General features: G+C 40.2%; 1 non-coding gene across 1 annotated transcript; it reads right to left on the reverse strand.

Moving 5' to 3' along the window:
• Positions 1–10,418: 10,418 nt before the first annotated feature.
• Positions 10,419–10,525, reverse strand: LOC127090092 (small nucleolar RNA R71). The gene has a single exon (XR_007791625.1). It is a non-coding gene; the product is annotated as a small nucleolar RNA R71 (small nucleolar RNA).
• Positions 10,526–18,000: the final 7,475 nt, after the last annotated feature.

Raw genomic sequence — 18,000 nt, forward strand, 5'->3', positions numbered from 1 at the left:
CCGTCTTTGGGAATTTCCTCTCTGGATAAAGTTAAATCGTGTTTTAATTTTCCTTAAATAAATTATTTTATGGGTGTTTAACTTAAAATTATTTTAATACTCACTATATCTTTTAACACATAAAATTGGTTGAAATGGTTGAAAAACTTCTCTAAAACATTATTCTTGATGGCTTAACTAAAATGGATGCTAGCAACAAAAGAAATAGATGCAAAGGGAAAAGATCTATTATTATCAATATGAAATTACTATAAATCCCGAGTTACTCTCTTAAGGAACAAGATGCACATCAAAAACTACTCATCTCCAAATTCTTCAGGATAAAAAGCACGATATTTGAGGTAGTTCATCCAGTCCTCATCGCCATCTGAATCAAAGTCAAAAATGGGATCTTGACTCCTCTTAAGTTTCTTCATCTTAGAGGCTGATATGCTTCCCACTCTAGAAGCTCCTGAAGATGAACCAGTTTTTGACTTTGAACCTTCTGCCTTTTTGAAATTATCTTTGAGTTTCCTTTCTTCAGCATCATTGACAACCTTGCCAACCTCCTTAGAAGATCTCTCCTTTGAATTTTTGGATGACTTACTCATGTCTTTTTGTTATGAAAAGAGATAGATGGAATTATATGTGACCTTGATGGTTTTAGAAGACATGTTTTATAGAGAGTTTGGGATGAAACAAAATCAGTGTTATTTATTGTGCACCAATGGACATTGGAAAAAGATGTACTTGTGGTCTTCAAAGCACATCTCCCCAGCCTTGAATGCCTTATTCCTCTCAAATTCTCAACTGTCAGGACCTGTTTTGACCGTCTTGAAAATTGAAGAGTTGGTTCCCACCATTTTAGCCAGTTTTCTATCACCTTCTCAATTTTTTTAAGGGAAATCAAATATGATTTTAAATTATTTTTATCCACATTTAATAAAATCACAAAAGTTGTTTTTTTAGCAGCGTTTGCTCATTTTTTTGGTGTGCCTAATTTTTCTTTGGTTAAATGATATTTTTCTTTAGTAGCTTTTATATTTTTTCTTCAATTATTTTTGTTGATGACAAAAGGGGGAGTAGATAGAGAAGTATTTAAGCACCCGAAATCTGAAAGTTATTATCTTGTTTAAATTCTGAAAGATTATATATGTTCTTTAATTGTTTAAATTTAATAAACCTGGATATGACTTAAGGGGAGCTTTCAAACCTGTCGCAACCTGAAAAATACAGTGCGCGAAAAAACAACCGGCGAAAGAAAAAGACAGAAGAGTCGCCACCGTGCGTTATTCATCCCAAAGGAGGGAAAGGAAACGCTCGAAGTAAACCTGAAAAAAGGAAAGGACAAGACAGGGTCTCGCAACCAAATCTTGGGTTCGGGAGCCGGTTATGCGAAGGGAAGGTATTAGCACCCCTACGCATCCGTAGTACTCTACGGGATCCACTTTTGTAGTTTTCGTCTAAAGGGTGTGGGTTTATCTTGTGCTGTTTGCCAAAAAAAAGGGTTAAATGAAAATGACTCGCGCGGATGTCGCATCCACTGCATACGTATCTCATCTGAATATGAGAATCAGAGTCTTCGTAGCTCGGCTGACCTATGGGTTGGGATGTGTGCTCGCTAAGACATCGCGTCTTATGCCTACGTATCTCATCTGGCCTGAGAATCAGAGCAAAACGTAGTTCGGCTAACTACGGGGTTATGGATTGGGTTTTGGACGAACGACGTCACTACGCAATCTACCAGATGCTCGACCTTTGGAGACTTACTCGCCTGTAGTAGAAGGAGTTAACGTGTTGCTTTGGGTTTTAGGGTTTGGGATGCTCGAGGGCAAAAAGGCAGTCCTTGATGAAGGAACCGCGCTACCTGCAGGGATACGAACACAAAACACAAAACATGTATCTTGAGGTAAACACAAAACATTGCCTCCTATCGAGGTCTTCCAGCTAGGAAAGCAGTAAAATGCGGGAAAAATGTAAAAGTACCACGCGGATAAAGATCCGAAGTAACAACAATTAGAGGAATGGGAAACCCTGAGATCCTTCCAAACTAACATCATCAAAGAAAGTGGGTCAGTACAGGTAATCGGAATGAACCTTCAGGGGTTATCCCATAAATAAAGTGGGAAACCACGCAAGTTATCCCTGCAAAAGTCATGTGAGCCCTCACAAAAACTCAACAAAAGGGTTAGTGAAACACCATAAGCATTTTTTTCATGAATAACAGTATGGTTTCAGAAACCTCAAACCCTATGGCATACACTCAAAAATTAAACGGTTAAACATTCAAGGCATTGTTTATACATTCATATACATATTAAACCCATGGGCGAAAAACCTAATGAAATTCATCCATCATACCTCATACATTCAGAGTATTCAACTTCAAAGCAAAAGGTAATGGGAATAAAGGCAAACCTGATTGGAGAGCTTGATTGAAATTGAGTTGCACCCGTGAGGTTTACAAAACAATCTTCAGGGTTTATGTGAGGCAGAGGCGATTCTGTGCAGCTGAGTTCCCTTCGGGGTTTGGAGGCTGCTCTGAATTCCGTTAGGTCTTCTCTCACTATCTTTTTCCTCAGGGTTTTGTTCCAAGGAAACCTCAGAGTATTTTGCTTCTCTTCTTTCTTCTCCTCTTCTGTGTGGCTTTTGTTTCAATGAAACTCTAGTATTTATAGGCTAATATTGGTAGTTTAGTGGACTTTTGAGAAAGGTCCAAGTCCAAAAAATTTTATTATATTTTATTTATTTAATTAATTAATTAATTAATTAAAATTTTTTATTATTATTTTTTTATTTTTTTGTAAAAAATTATTTATTTATTTTTCGTTTTTTTTTTTCTTTTTTTTTTTTTCGTTCTTTTTTTTTTCGGATCTAATTCTGATTGACATGATGAAATGCAATATGAAATGCTAAATGAATGCATGAATGAGGAGGGCAAATTTTGGGGGTGTTACAGCTGCCCCTATTCAATCATCAGTTAACCCGAGTAGGATGAAAGCGAACAGCTTATCAGACAAACGGGGTGAGCTGTGATTGAATACCAAAGATAGACCGAAAATTTACGCTCCGAGAACACCACAAAAACGCGGAAATACACCGTGCTGTTTATTTTTCTTCCGATCCTCTGGCTTGATCTGAATCAGTCTTCTGGCTTAATCTGGAGTTTCGATCCTCTGGCTGAACCTATACTCAATTTAGTCCTCTGGTTGGATATTAATTTTGATCCTCGGGCTGGATACGATTTTGATCTTCTGGCTAGATCTTCTTCGATCTTCTGGCTAGATCTCCTTCGTTTCGATTCTCTGGCTGAATCTATTTCCTTTGATTCTCTGGCTGAATCCATTTTCGATCTTCGGGCTAGACCTGACTTTGATCTTCTGGCTAGATCTCCTCCGTTTCGATTCTCTGGCTGAATCTATTTCCTTTGATTCTCTGGCTGAATCTACTTCGATCTTCTGGCTAGATCTGAATTGTTTCGATTCTCTGGCTGAATCTATTTCCGGTCTTCGGGCTAGACCTGACTTCGATCTTCTGGCTAGATCTTCTTCGATCTTCTGGCTAGATCTCCTTTGTTTCGATTCTCTGGCTGAATCTACTTCGATCTTCTGGCTAGATCTGGATTGTTTTGATGATAAATTCCCGTCATTAGGATCCCGCATCTGAGGCATGCGCTGGTTGACCCTCTTTTGAAATCTAAACCCAACCTTCATATTAAATATGCAGCTTCGAGAATATTCCACTTTTGGGCTTCGTACATATTCTTCGGGCTAGAACATGTTGTAACGACTCCTCAATTAGACTTGCTGGGGAAATAAAGCTTGTAGGAGACTTCACTGGGGAATCTTCAAATTGAGCCTCAGGCTGACTCTTGGGAAAACAATTCTCAGGCTGAATCTTCAAAAATGACCCTCATGCTGGATCACGGGAAAACGATTCTCAGGCTGAATCTTCAAAATGACCCTCAGGCTGGATCACTGGAACACGATTCTCAGGCTGAATCTTCAAAATGACCCTCAGGCTGGATCACTGGAAAACGATTCTCAGGCTGAATCTTCAAAATGACCCTCAGGCTGGATCACTCACGCTTGATCCTCTGGCTGGATCTCATGACCTTGGTTGTAAAGTAATTCTTCAGTCTGCTTGGAAGAACCTGTTTATCAGCTTATGTGTATGCTTGATATGATATGCATGCAAATGCAAATGTTATGCATGGTGTAAAAAGAAATCTGCTTGCGGAAGCAAACTCCGGTAGGGAACAGATCGCTGTATCAATCCTTGAATGCTCTGTGGGGAATGATCCGTCTGCCGGGACCAATGAGCCACCAAAAATAAATTGGCTGCTTGAAAAGTTGACCTTGCGGGGGGAGTATCAACTATGGAAACTTTGTTCGGCTAGGCTCTGTGAGGAGAGTCTGTGGGGAAAACACTTCCTGGGGAAATGTCGTAGGAAACGACCTTTGCTGGGGATATGAACTTGCTAATCGCCCTCAAGCTGGGGATTAACAAATCTGTTAAAAATAATCTGCTGGGGATGAGATGAACACTGGGAACACCACCCTCTTGTCCGTTGGGTATGCAACCACTCCGCTGTTGCTAGGAAGATACAGTCTGACACTGTCAACTCCACTGGGGATATATAGTCTGGATACTGTCAACTCTACTGGGGATAGACAGTCTGGATACTGTCAACTCTGTTGGGGAACATGCTCTGCTGAGGAGAGACTTTGTCAACCGCTTAGGGATGAGGATTCATGACTTGGCATCCGGTTCCTGTGACCTGCAACCAAAAATACACGTATGCCTCGGGGGAATTACTCGGTTTGAATTCACCGTTCGGGATTAAGCACATTCAAAGCAATTTTAAATGTTTTCCTGTGCAAATCATCTGCAAAAGCCACCATTATGTTCATATGCAATATGTTTTATCAAAAATTCGGACATTTTTGCAAACAAACTGATAAATGAAAAATAAAGAGGCTCTTTAACTGAATTATTCGACTCTTAATGGGGAGAAAATTTGTGCCAGGAATAGGCGAGGGTATCAGGAAGCTGATCCCTGAAAAGAGGTGATCGCTATAAAAAGAGAACTATCCTAATGACAATGTGGAAACGGGGTCCCACTGAGTTTCGACTCTGCTATGGCTCGTATGTCCTCAAGACGCTCTGCTCATCTTGCTTTCTGAAGTGGATGATTAGTTGATCTTTAACCTTTGAAGATTGCCGGATTGAATGAAACGGTGATATAACACTGATGAACTCAGATCACAGTCATTCGCTTATTCCCTAACTTTTGCCTGGATCGCCCCCTTTTCGGGTTTTCAATCCACCGGGATACCCATTTTTGCCTGAGCCGCCCTTTTGGGTTTTTGACTCACCGGGTGTACTCTTTTTTTATATCCCTAATTTTTGCCCGAACCTCTTTATTTTATTTTTTTGGTTCGTCGGGATGCCCCGTTTTTGCCTGGACTATTCTTTTTACTGTCCAACAGGTCTATTTTATGCGAATTATTTTTTTTTAACTGTGTCTGAGTTAATAGGGGACGGGAATCCTTCGCCCTCCATGGTTGTTAGCGTCAAAGCTCCGCCATAGAAAATCCTTTTAACCACGTACGGACCCTCATAGTTCGGTGTCCATTTGCCCCTGTGATCTGTGTTGGGAGGAAGAAATCTTTTGAGTACCAATTCACCGACTTGATACCCCCGAGAGCGCACTTTCTGACCAAATGCTTTCTTCATTCGTCTCTGACCGAGATACGTCAATTCTGGGTACGTAGTTCCAGCATAGCACCATTTCCCTGTTGGTTTGATTGATGACCAAAGCTGAGTCCTCGTATACATCCAGGGTTTTAATCTGTATATTGACGGCTTCCTCAAGTCTTAGGATACAAGCTTCGTATTCGGCTTCATTGTTGGTGCAGGGAAAAGTTATTCTGGCACCAAATGGCATATGAACCCCCTTCCGGTGTGATCAACACTATACCAACTCCGCGACCATTGACGTGGACCGCCCCATCAAACATCATAACCCAATTGGATTCAGGGTCAGGCCCCTCCTCCGGGAGTGGTTCCTCTCAATCTTTCGATTTGAGAAACATGATGTCCTCATCAGGAAAGTCAAACCTCATAGGTTGGTAATCATCAATCGGTTGCTCTGCAAGATAGTCTGACAAGACACTTCCCTTGATGGCTTTTTGTGAAGTGTATTGGACGTCGTACTCTGTCGGTATCATTTGTCGCCTAGTAACCTTTCCGGTAAGTGCTGGCTTTTCAAGAATATACTTGACTGGATCCATTTTTGATATCAATAGAGTCGTGTGAGTCAACATATACTGTCTTAGTCGGCGAGCAGCCCATGCCAAAGCGCGACAAGTTTTCTCGAGCAATGAGTATCTTTGTTCACAGTCGGTAAACTTCTGCTAAGGTAGTATATTGCATGCTCTTTTCGACCTGACTCGTCATGCTGACCGAGCACACAACCCATTGACCTTTCTAACACAGTCAAGTACATGATCAACGGTCTTTCCTCTCGGCTTGTAGACTTGCCCCGATCTTGATCTCTTTCTTGTCGTCTTCGGTACCAACGTTGATGGTCTCAACCACCTCCTGATAAGGTGTAATAGCTCGGTCCTCCTGTTTCAACAATCTGGCTAACCCTTCAGGCAATTCACAATCTTCCTCAGCCCCTTCTTCGGCTTGATAGATAGGATTGTCGAAGTCATACTTGGCCATAGCAGTGTCGTTAGCAGTGAGATCCGAGTGGTCGGCTCTGCATGATGGAGGATCATGCTTTACCTTAGAATGAGAGATTTTTTTTTAAAAGAAAGGAAAAACGAAAAAAGAAACATTGCCATTTTTTTTGTAAAAAGTAAAAAAAACTGAAAGAAAGAGAACACAAAATTGTTTGCAAAAACCGTCCTTTATTGATGATAAAAATAATTGCGAAATGTAACTAAATGGATGGCCCTACAAATGAGCCGTTACACCTTGGGCAAAGTGTAAGACTTTATTATGCATGTAATAAATGAAAACAATAAAAATCACTCTTTCAGCAGAGTAACCCTGACTCGTCATGCTGACCGAGCACACAACCCAAAATTTTTTATTATTTATTTTTTTTTTTTGTAAATTTTTTTTTTTCGTTTTTTTTTTTTTTTTTTTTCGGATCTAATTCTGATTGACATGATGAAATGCAATATGAAATGCTAAATGAATGCATGAATGAGGAGGGCAAATTTTGGGGTGTTACAAAACCTCATCATGTGGACTGTTTGACTCGGGGGGGGGCGGGCTTACAACCTCATACTCTAAAGTCTACTAGTTAATCAAATTATCAACCCTTGTTCTTAAATACTTATGTTTGTCATAATCAAACAGGGGAAGATTGTTGGAACAAAATTGGTTTGTCCCTTATCCCTTAGGTTTTGATGATAACAAACTATTTAAAGAACAATTGGATATACTAATGTTTGTTCAAGTGGGCAAGACCATAAACTAAAATTTCATATAGAATCAAAGTATTGTTTCTGACTCTGAACATCCAAAGATAAGTTTAAAGACTAAAATCTGATGGATAAGAAGATGAAAACCATACTTTGAAGAAGTCAACTTCTGAAGAGGTCAACGTTCGAAGATCAGAGTCTGAAGGAGTCAACCTCTAATGATCCGACTTTGAAGAAGCCTGCTCCTGATGATCAGTCTAATACCCCGACTTAATTAGCCTTTTATTTAACTATTTATTTGGTTAAATCATTTAAATAATTATTTTATGTGATTTATTACGTGTTTGACCTGACGACATTTGTGGTGAATTGTGTTGATTTAATTAGTTTTGGGCGGGAATTAGGTAATTGAATTAATAGAAATTGAGAGGATAGTAAAGGTTGGGTAAATAGTGAAATAATAGAAAATAAAGGTTGATGGATACTCTTGTATGATTTTTGTGGTTGGGGATTGATCGTGATGTGGGTGAAATATGAATACGTGATATTTTGGTGCATGTTAATATGTGCATGATTGTGATGTGTGAATCTACTATGATTATTTTGTGCATGATGACACTGAAATTCACCGTATTTTCGACTCCGATTTCGCATGCATTCTAGTTGTATTGTTGTGTTATTACTATGTTTCTCTTTGTTTTTAGGTTTTTATTTTAATCGGAGCCCCGATCGAGAAAATGAGTGAAAACGAGCTAAAAACCCTAAAATTCAGCATTTTACACTTGTGGCTCCCACTGAGGCTGGCGCCATGGGCCCTGCCATGACGTGTCCTAGCTCAACTTCCCTCAACTGCCACGTTCCCCACTACTTCCACTAAGGCGCCACAATTTTGCCTTATGGAGGGCGCCATGGACTTGTGGCGGGCGCCACAAGAAGGAAAGTTTTCCCTCCCAATTTCAAACTGAAGGGCATCCTTGTCATTTCCATTATTTTACTTGCCTATAAATAGAGACTCAAATTCATTTGTTTAATCACCCAAACTTAGAGCAGAGGCAAGCTTAGAGCAAACTTAATTTCACTTAGGCATATATTCAGTATTTTAAAGTGGTAATCGCTTCGCATTGGGGTGTTACCACAATTGTGTAATCGAGTTTGTAATCGAGTCTGTAATCGAGTTTGGAGCATTTTGGAAGGAAGTTAATCCTGCCGCCATTTTTATTTCCGCTTCACATTTTATTCAACCCTCCGATTGGAGCAGGTTTTTATTACTTTGCCTTTATCTATTTTATTTTCCCGCACTGTCTTTACTTTATTTATTTCTTGCACTCGCTTTACTTTATTTATTTCCCGCACTGTCTTTACTTTATTTATTTCTTGCACTCGCTTTACTTTATTTATTTCCCGCATTGTCTTTACTTTATTTATTTCTTGCACTCGCTTTACTTTATTTATTTCCCGCACTGTCTTTACTTTATTTATTTCTTGCACCCGCTTTACTTTATTTATTTCCCGCACTGCCTTTACTTTATTTATTTCTTGCACTCGCTTTACTTATTTATTTTCCGCACTCGCTTTACTTTATTTATTTTCCGCACTCGCACTACTTTTATTTACTTTCCGCACTCGCACTACTTTTATTTAAATTAAAATGCACCTTTACTTTACCATGTCTAACTAAACCTATAAGGTTAGAATGTAAGGATCGTAATTGAACCAATAATCCGTACAATTGTTCGTAGAAACACTTAAGGGCTATTTTGACTTTCAACTTAATTTTTCCCGTACTTAATTTCCGTTGGGTAAGATCGAAAGCCGTCAAACGTCTTTTTAAACTTGTTTTTAACTATTTCAAAAACAGCGAAAGCGCTTTGTTTAGTTCATTAGGAGTTTTTAACTTAAAAAGAAAAGTGATTTTAAAACTATTTCCGGACGCGTTTATAAGTTTAGAGTCTGGTTCGTGAGAACCTCTTTTGGTTAAGAAATCCAGGTTAAAATACTTTTCAACTTAGTCAAGATACTATATTTCTTAAAAATAGGTTTACTACTCTAACGCAATGCGCGCCTTTTTATAAGTGACAATAAGAGGGTTTGATTAGGGAGTACAACTCGGTTCTGAATACGCGAAAGTAACAGTTCCTGTTAAATTGGTTCTTTTCAAAGTAGGAAACACTGCCCATAAGTAGTTCTATTAGCAAGTACTTGGGTTATTAATTGATTATGTGAATTACATTCGAGTCTGTCTTTATTAATTGAATTTAATTTAATACTTTACTTTTCATTGCACACTCTAAAAACCCCTATTTTGATTACCTTAGATAAACACCATAACAATAGATAACGATAGATTGACACTTGGTCTCTGTGGATTCGACAATCTTTTATATTACTCTGATGCGTTTGTATACTTGCGAAAAGTACGCATCAAGTTTTTGGCGCCATTGTCCGGGATCAATTTCGTCAAATTTCGTACCCTGTTGTTATATCGTTTAGACTTAGGTTATTACCCGCCGGTCAATGGGAAGAACTCGCAGCACCGGAAGCTTAGTATACCCTCTGGCGGAACCTGAACGTTACGCTCGCACACATTTATTTTTCCATAGAATTAGGAGAGCTATGGCCGAAGATCAGAACCAAAGACCTCTTAAAGATTTCGCCCAACCATCCAACGAAGAACCTATTTCTAGTATAGTAAACCCAACCATCCTAGATAATAATTTCAAACTTAAACCCTCCCTGTTGCAACTAGTGCAACAGAGACAATTCGCAGGTCTCGCTACTGAGAACCCAAACCAACATTTAAAAATATTTCTCCAATTAGCAGACACTTTTAAAACCAATGGAGCTTCTCCTGAGGCAATCCGTTTAAGATTATTTCCTTTTTCCCTCAGAGATAAAGGCCTATCATGGTTAGATTCCCTTCCACCCAATTCCATTACGAATTGGGATAACCTTAGAAGAGTATTCCTTGCTAGATACTTTCCCCCGAGTAAGACCGCCATTCTTCGAAACCATATAACTAGATTTACCCAAAACCAAGGAGAATCGTTGTTCGAAGCTTGGGAGAGATATAAAGAGTTGTTAAGAGCATGCCCACATCATGGTTTAGAAAATTGGTTAATCATTCAAACCTTCTATAATGGACTTCACTATAACACTAAGATGACCATCGACACTGCCGCAGGCGGTGCTCTGATGAACAAACCTTATCTTGAAGCTAGTGCCCTCATCGAAGATATGGCTCAAAACCATCAATCATGGGGAGTCGAATGAGCGACAGTCGAGAAGAAGGAAGTCCAAGGAGGAGTGCATGAACTAAGCTCTATAGACATGATGCAAGCCAAAATGGACGCATTAGCCCTTAAGGTCGAGCAAATATGCATAAACCTAAATATTGTAGCCGCAGTTTCATCGGATTGTGAGATATGTGGAACCAAAGGACACCAATCTGCAGAATGCAGTCTATTAAACGAAACCCACTCTGAGCAAGTGAACTACACCCAAGGGAACCCATATTCGAATACCTATAACCCTGGATGGAGGAATCACCCAAACTTCTCCTATAAAAACAATAACCCTATCCAAAATAATGCACCTCCGAGACAACCTGGCTATCAATCCCCAAGATCAAATCAACCTATACAACCTGTACCACCAAAGCCGAGCCTTGAGAAAATTATGGAAAATTTTATCACTGCTCAAACCCAACAAAACAAAGAGTTCATGAACCAAAATATTCACGTTAATGAACTGATTACCCAGTTAGAAACCAAGGTTGACCAAATAGTTACTCACACCAAGATGCTTGAAACCCAGATCTCTCAGGTAGCTTTAAACCAAGCCCCCCAAACCACACCTGGAGGACAGTTCCCTGGACAACCTCAATAGAATCCGAGAGGACAAGCCAATGCTATTACCCTACGAAGTAGGAACGCTTATGATGAGCCACCAAACCCAAGATTGAGTGAACCCAAAACTTCTAAGGAATATACCAAACCCACAGACGAAGTAAAGGAACCAGAGGAATCTGAAAACCATGAAGGTCAAGAAAAAGGAGAAAAACCTAAAGATAAAACTTATGTACCACCCCCGCCATATAAACCGCCTATACCATATCCGCAAAGACTCAAACAAACCCAGATCAATAACCAATATCAAAAATTTATTAAAGTTATAGAAAAACTTCACGTGGAAATCCCTTTCACAGAAGCCATCACCCAAATACCTTCTTATGCAAAGTTTCTCAAAGACATCCTTACCCACAAACGTAGACTAGACGATCCGAAACCCTTGGAATGTAATTCCATTTCTAAGAATAAACTAGCCAAAAAAGATAAAGATCCTGGAAATTTCTCCATTCCTTGTCTTTTGGGTATTCATGTCATCGAAAAAGCTTTTCTAGACTTAGGAGCTAGTGTGAGCTTAATGCCTTTAGCAGTTTGTGAGAGGTTAAACTTAGGAGAATTACAGCCTACTAAGATGTCACTTCAGTTAGCCGATAAATCTGTTAAGTATCCGATAGGCATTTTAGAAGATGTCCCTGTTAGGATAGGTCAGTTATTTATCCCTACTGATTTCATTGTCATGGACATCAAAGAGGATAATGATATACCAATCCTTCTAGGTAGACCATTCTTATCAACTGCAGGAGCCATAATAGATGTCAAGAGAGGAAACTTGACCTTGGAGGTAGGTGACGAGAAAATAGAATTTATACTTTCGAAATTTCTTATGGCACCTGTGATGGGAGACACATGTTATGCCTTAGATAACCTTTACGAATGTTTATCCCTTACCCCAAATCCTATGTCATGCCCTAAGAAACCAACCTTAGAACTTAAGGAACTGCCTAAGAATCTGAGATATGAGTTCCTCGATGAAGAGATGAACCGTCCAGTTATAGTCAGTGCTACCTTGAGCCAAGAGGAAATAAACCAACTTTTAGACGTTTTACGAAGATATCCCTCAGCCTTAGGATATAATATCTCTGACCTGAAAGGTATAAGCCCATCCGTATGCATGTATCGGATTTCGCTCGAAGAAGATTCAAAACTCTCCAGAGAACATTAAAGAAGAATAAACCCTATAATGAGTGATGTTGTTAAAAAAGAAGTTCTTAAGTTACTTGAGGCAGGTATAATCTACCAGATCTCAGATAGTAAGTGGGTGAGCCATGTGCATGTAGTACCTAAAAAGGGAGGCATCACAGTCGTTCAAAACGATAAAGGCGAACATGTAGCAAAACAAACAGAAGGAGGATGGCGGATGTGTATAAATTATAGAAAGTTAAATAAAGCAACCAGGAAGGATCATTTCCCTTTACCATTTATAGACCAGATGTTGGAGTGTCTAGCCAGACACTCTTACTTCTGCTATCTAGATGGATACTCTGGATTCTTCCAAATACCTATCCACCCCGAAGTTCAAGAAAAAACTACCTTTACATGCCCTTATGGAACTTTTGCCTACAGAAGAATGTCATTCGGCCTCTGTAATGCCCCAACTACTTTCCAACGCTGCATGATGTCAATCTTTGCAGATTACCTAGATGGCATCATGGAAGTATTTATGGATGATTTCTCAGTTTGCGGATTTGATTTCCACAATTGTCTTGCTAACCTTGAGAAAATCCTGGAGAGATGCGTGGAGGTGAACCTCGTGCTAAACTGGGAAAAGTGTCATTTCATGGTAACCGTAGGAATTGTTTTAGGACATATAGTTTCCGAAAAAGGTATAGAGGTAGATAGAGCTAAGATAGAAATTATAGAAAACCTAAAACCCCCTAAAACTATCAGAGAAGTCCGAAGCTTTCTTGGACATGTTGGATTCTACCAGCGTTTTATCAAGGACTTCTCCAAAATAACTAAACCTTTAACTGGACTTTTAATGAAAAATGCTGAATTCATTTTCGATGGAAAATGTAATGACGCATTTAATCTTTTAAAGCAAGCATTAATATCAGCACCTATTATGAAACCCCCTGATTGGTCAGAACCTTTTGAGATAATGTACGATGCTAGTGACTATGCGGTTGGAGCCGTTCTAGGACAGAGGAAAGATAAAAAATTACATGCAATTTATTATGCCAGTAGAACCCTAGATGCTGCCCAACTCAACTATGCAACAACTGAAAAGGAATTACTCGTTGTAGTCTTCGCTATAGACAAATTTAGATCTTATCTAGTAGGAGCCAAAATTATAGTTTACACTGATCATGCTGCCATTCGTTACCTATTAAGTAAAAAAGATGCCAAGCCCAGGTTACTCCGATGGATTCTGTTACTACAAGAGTTTGATTTAGATATAAGAGATAAAAAAGGCACTGAAAATGTAGTAGCTGATCACCTTTCTAGGCTAGAACATCTAAAACCGGACTTAGTACCCATAAATGATGATTTCGCATATGATGGACTGATAGCTAGACTAGAAACCATTGAAGACGATAACCTAGGCCCTCATGAGCACTCCCAAAATTCCTTAGCAGTAAGTAACGTACCATGGTATGCAGACTTTGTTAATTACCTAGTGTAATACCCCAAAATTTCCCCCCCCCCCCCCTCATTCATGCATTCATTTTTAGGTCATTTAACATTTCATATTGCATTTCATCATGTCAATCGGAATTAGAACCAAGAAGCTTGAATATCATCCAAGACACTTTGTGGGTCCTATCTGGGTGATCAGTCAACACAAGGGAATGGCTTGAGATACTTCCAACATGTTCAAATGGGGTCTATTCATCAGTCAAAACGTTAATCTTGAAGGAGCTAAAGTTTGTTCATGAGCTGTCATGCTCGCTAGGCGAGCAGAATGGGTCGCCTAGCGAGTCCCAAGAAAAGCCACCAGAATCACCTACGCTCAGAGGAATTTCTTGAACTGTCATGCTCGCTAGGCGAAGCCCACGCGTTTTGAAAAAAAAAACGAAAAAAAAGCGAATAAATAAATAAATAAATAAATAAATAAATAAATAAATAAATAAATAAAAAGTAACAGAAAAATCTTGGACTTGGACCTCTCTCATTTGAGCCCACAAAGCCACGAAAATCAGGTTATAAATTCTAAAAAAAATTCAGTGGAAAAACCCTAGAGAGATTCTAACTAATTCAGAGCAACCTCAAGAGACTGAAGGGAACTCATCTGCAAAGAACCAATTCCCTCTCATATAAACCCTAAGATTGTTCTGCAAAGCCAACAGTGCAATTCAATTTCAATCGATCCTCCCCAATCAGGTATGCCCTATTTCCACTACTTTATACTTTCAACCTAAAATTTATGAATGTATGAGGTATTATGAGTGAATTTGGAAGAGTGGATATCGTTAGGTTTTGCATGTGGGCACATGTTTTAGTATGTATGTCATGTCTTGATGTGTGGATCCTTGCCCCCTGACTTTGAATTTTGATACCCTTTTGATGCATGTGTTTGACAAGAGGTTTAGGCCTCCTACACTTGGTTGCTTTTTGTGAGCTCTTTTTGTGAATTTTAATGGCATGTTTCATGTGGTTACATTTTGATTTGGGGCAACTCTTGATTGCACCCCGTCTTGTCACTCTAACCTGTTTGTTGAGTTTTTTGTGAGGGCTCACATGACTCCTGAAAGGATAGCTTGCTTGACATTCCACTTTATTTGTGGGATACCATTTGGAGATTTATTCCGATTACCTGTATTGACTTTCTTTGATGGTGCCAGCTCGAGAGATCTCTGGGTTTCTTATTTCTTTAGCTGTTATTACTTCGGATCTTTATCCGTGTGGTAGACCTCTTGATTCCTTTATCTTTCCCGCATTTTACCGCTTTCTTAGCTGGAAGACCTCGATAGGAGGCAATGTTTTCTTTTGTTTGTTTACTTTTGTGCCCAAAGACCTCCAAAAGGAGGCATCAGTGCTAAAGACCTCCCTAAAGAGGAAATTGACAGATAAAAGGGATTAGTAATCAATCCCCCGTTATTCAGTGTGTCATTCTTTATGCTCGCACTACGTGTCGAAGCTTCAGAACAAAAGCCCAAGATCTTTTGTCCGGTCAGTCAGTGGAGAGGGTTCCACCTTTTTGAATCCCCACTTTTTGTCATGATCTCACCCTGTCCAGGGTTAAGAGCTATGAGGTCTTATCCTCATTACCCTTTTGATCTTCTCACCCTGACGTTCAATGTTAGTGGTTAAGAGCCCATTTGATTACCTATCCCATGGCTTGTTTGTCGAGGTTGATATGACCCCTCTTGACTAAAGCCCTACCCATGTAGGTTTGAGCCCCTTGGTGGCATTTTACTTTATGCATGTTTGTTTTGTATGGTGTGATCGTCTCCCCATAGGATTGCTAGGCTTCGTATAGTCCCTCGTTTGCATGTCAATTAAGGTAGCACTGTTCCTTCGTCTAGGACTTCCTTTTTTGCATGAGCATTCCTAAAACCCAAACAAACTCATTGATTTTTCTTCTCCTAAGAACATGTTAACTCCTTCTACTACAGGCGAGTAAGTCTCCAAAGGTCGAGCATCCGGTAGATTGCGTAGTAACGTCGTTCATCTAAAAAACACAACCCTTAACCCGTAGTTAGCCGAACTACGGTTTGCTCTGATTCTCATTCCAGATGAGATACGTAGGCATAAGACGCGATGTCTTAGCGAGCACACTCCTCTTTAGCCCATAGGCAGTCGAGCTACGAAGACTCTGATTCTCATATCCAAATGAGATACGTATGCAGTGGATGCGATATTCATGCGAGTAATTTTCTTTTGACCCCCTCTTTTCACAAATAGTACATTAGATAAACCCACACCCTTTAGACAAGAACAACAAGAGTGGATCCCGTAGAGTACTACGGATGCGTAGGGGTGCTAATACCTTCCCTTCGCATAATCGACTCCCGAACCCAAGATTTGGTTGCAAGACCTTGTCTTTTCCTTTCCTTTTTCCAGGTTTACTTCGAGCGTTTCCTTTCCCTCCTTTGGGATAAATAACGCACGGTGGCGACTCTTCTGTCATTTCTTTCTCGCCGGTTGTTTTTTCGCATCTCCTTTTTCAGGTTGTGACAGCTGGCGACTCTGCTGGGGACCCTGGTTTCCCTGAGCGAGTCCCTCCTAGCTTTTGTAGGTTGTTTGTTTATTGGGTGTTCATTCTTTTGTACAGTTATTTATTTTTCAATATTTACCTGCTTCATTGCATTGTGTACATATCATTGCTGTATCTGTTGGCTCTGTTGTTGGTTTGTTTGTTTGTTAGGATGGGGTGTTCTATGAGAGATAAGCCCATTACCCAGGCTTGAGTGTACACACAGGTTTTAGAGTGGATAGTCATGAGGCTTGCGTGGCGTGTTGCTACGTTAAGTCGTTCATGAAGACCCACATCCAGACGAGGTTTCTTTTGGATATATTCTGTCCTATGGGTGTTCCATAACGGCAGATGTTCCTCTAGAAATCGTCGACTCTGGTGACCATTTCCCGAGAACTCAGTCGAGGCCTCTCCTCCGAGACGCGTTTATGTTAGCTCTGGTGGGCGCATTCTCGCTGATCAATCCGAGGACCCCGAGACTGGGAACTTGCTATTAGGATGTCCTATTGAGGGGAGTCAATGGAGGTCTTTTATCCCGTAATAATGCCAAACCTTCAGTGGTAAACGTATTATTCTCGACTGAAAGGCAGAAGCTGACAAACTTCTGTTCTTAGAACCTACCAGTGAGGGGCGGGCTAAATTCAGGAAACCTTAACCTCCAACTAACCCGGTTTTCTGGAGCAGAGTTCTGATCTTGTATTACATTCTTCAGTGGGTTTCTCTTCAGAAAGTGCAACCCAACAGATATTCAAGCGGATCCAGTAATCCTGATTCCCATGTCACTGTATTGCATCACATCGTTTTGCATTCACATCATTGCATCACATCATTTTGCATTCATATCATTTAACACATGTTTATCTATTCCCAGGGGTTTATATCTTCTTCTTGATTCTAGTCGGGGTTTTCTTCTTACACCGTTTATCAAATGTGAGACTGGAATTAAGGGGTTAGAATACCCTTTGGAACTGATAAACATGTCATTGCATTGGCATATCCGTCAGCATCTTTTGCATAACAGGTACCGCCACAGTGTTCTTAGTTGTTTGGTGTTCCACTAGCAGGATAGCTGACTCAGGCATTCACCGGTACGGTACCCGCAGAAACCACCAGAGAGCAATGGAAAGCCTACAAGCAGAGCTCTCCGAGATGAAGATCCGCATGAACCAATTCATGGATGTGGTTCAAGGGGTGGCTCAGGGACAGCAAGAGCTCAGGCAAATGATGCAGAGGAATCCCGCCACTACTCAACCAGAGACATTGACAGATCCTCCAGTTGGAGAGGTTAACGAACCCAGTGGACCGGGGCCTACCCCGATCCTACATGTCACCTCCGGTCAACAACCCGTCCATGATGACCAGGAGGATCAGTTCTCCTTGCTTCAGGAAGACTTTGGTATGGGTCATGGTATGGACCCTATGTTTCGAAGACTGGAAGAGAGGTTGAAGGCAGTGGAAGGACAAAGTCCTCTGGGAGTAGACATTGCTGACTTGGGATTGGTCCCAGGCGTGAGGGTGCCACCGAAATTCAAGGTCC

This window comes from Lathyrus oleraceus, chromosome 5, assembly GCF_024323335.1.
Source record: "Lathyrus oleraceus cultivar Zhongwan6 chromosome 5, CAAS_Psat_ZW6_1.0, whole genome shotgun sequence".
In the NCBI taxonomy this organism is placed as follows: domain Eukaryota; kingdom Viridiplantae; phylum Streptophyta; class Magnoliopsida; order Fabales; family Fabaceae; genus Lathyrus; species Lathyrus oleraceus.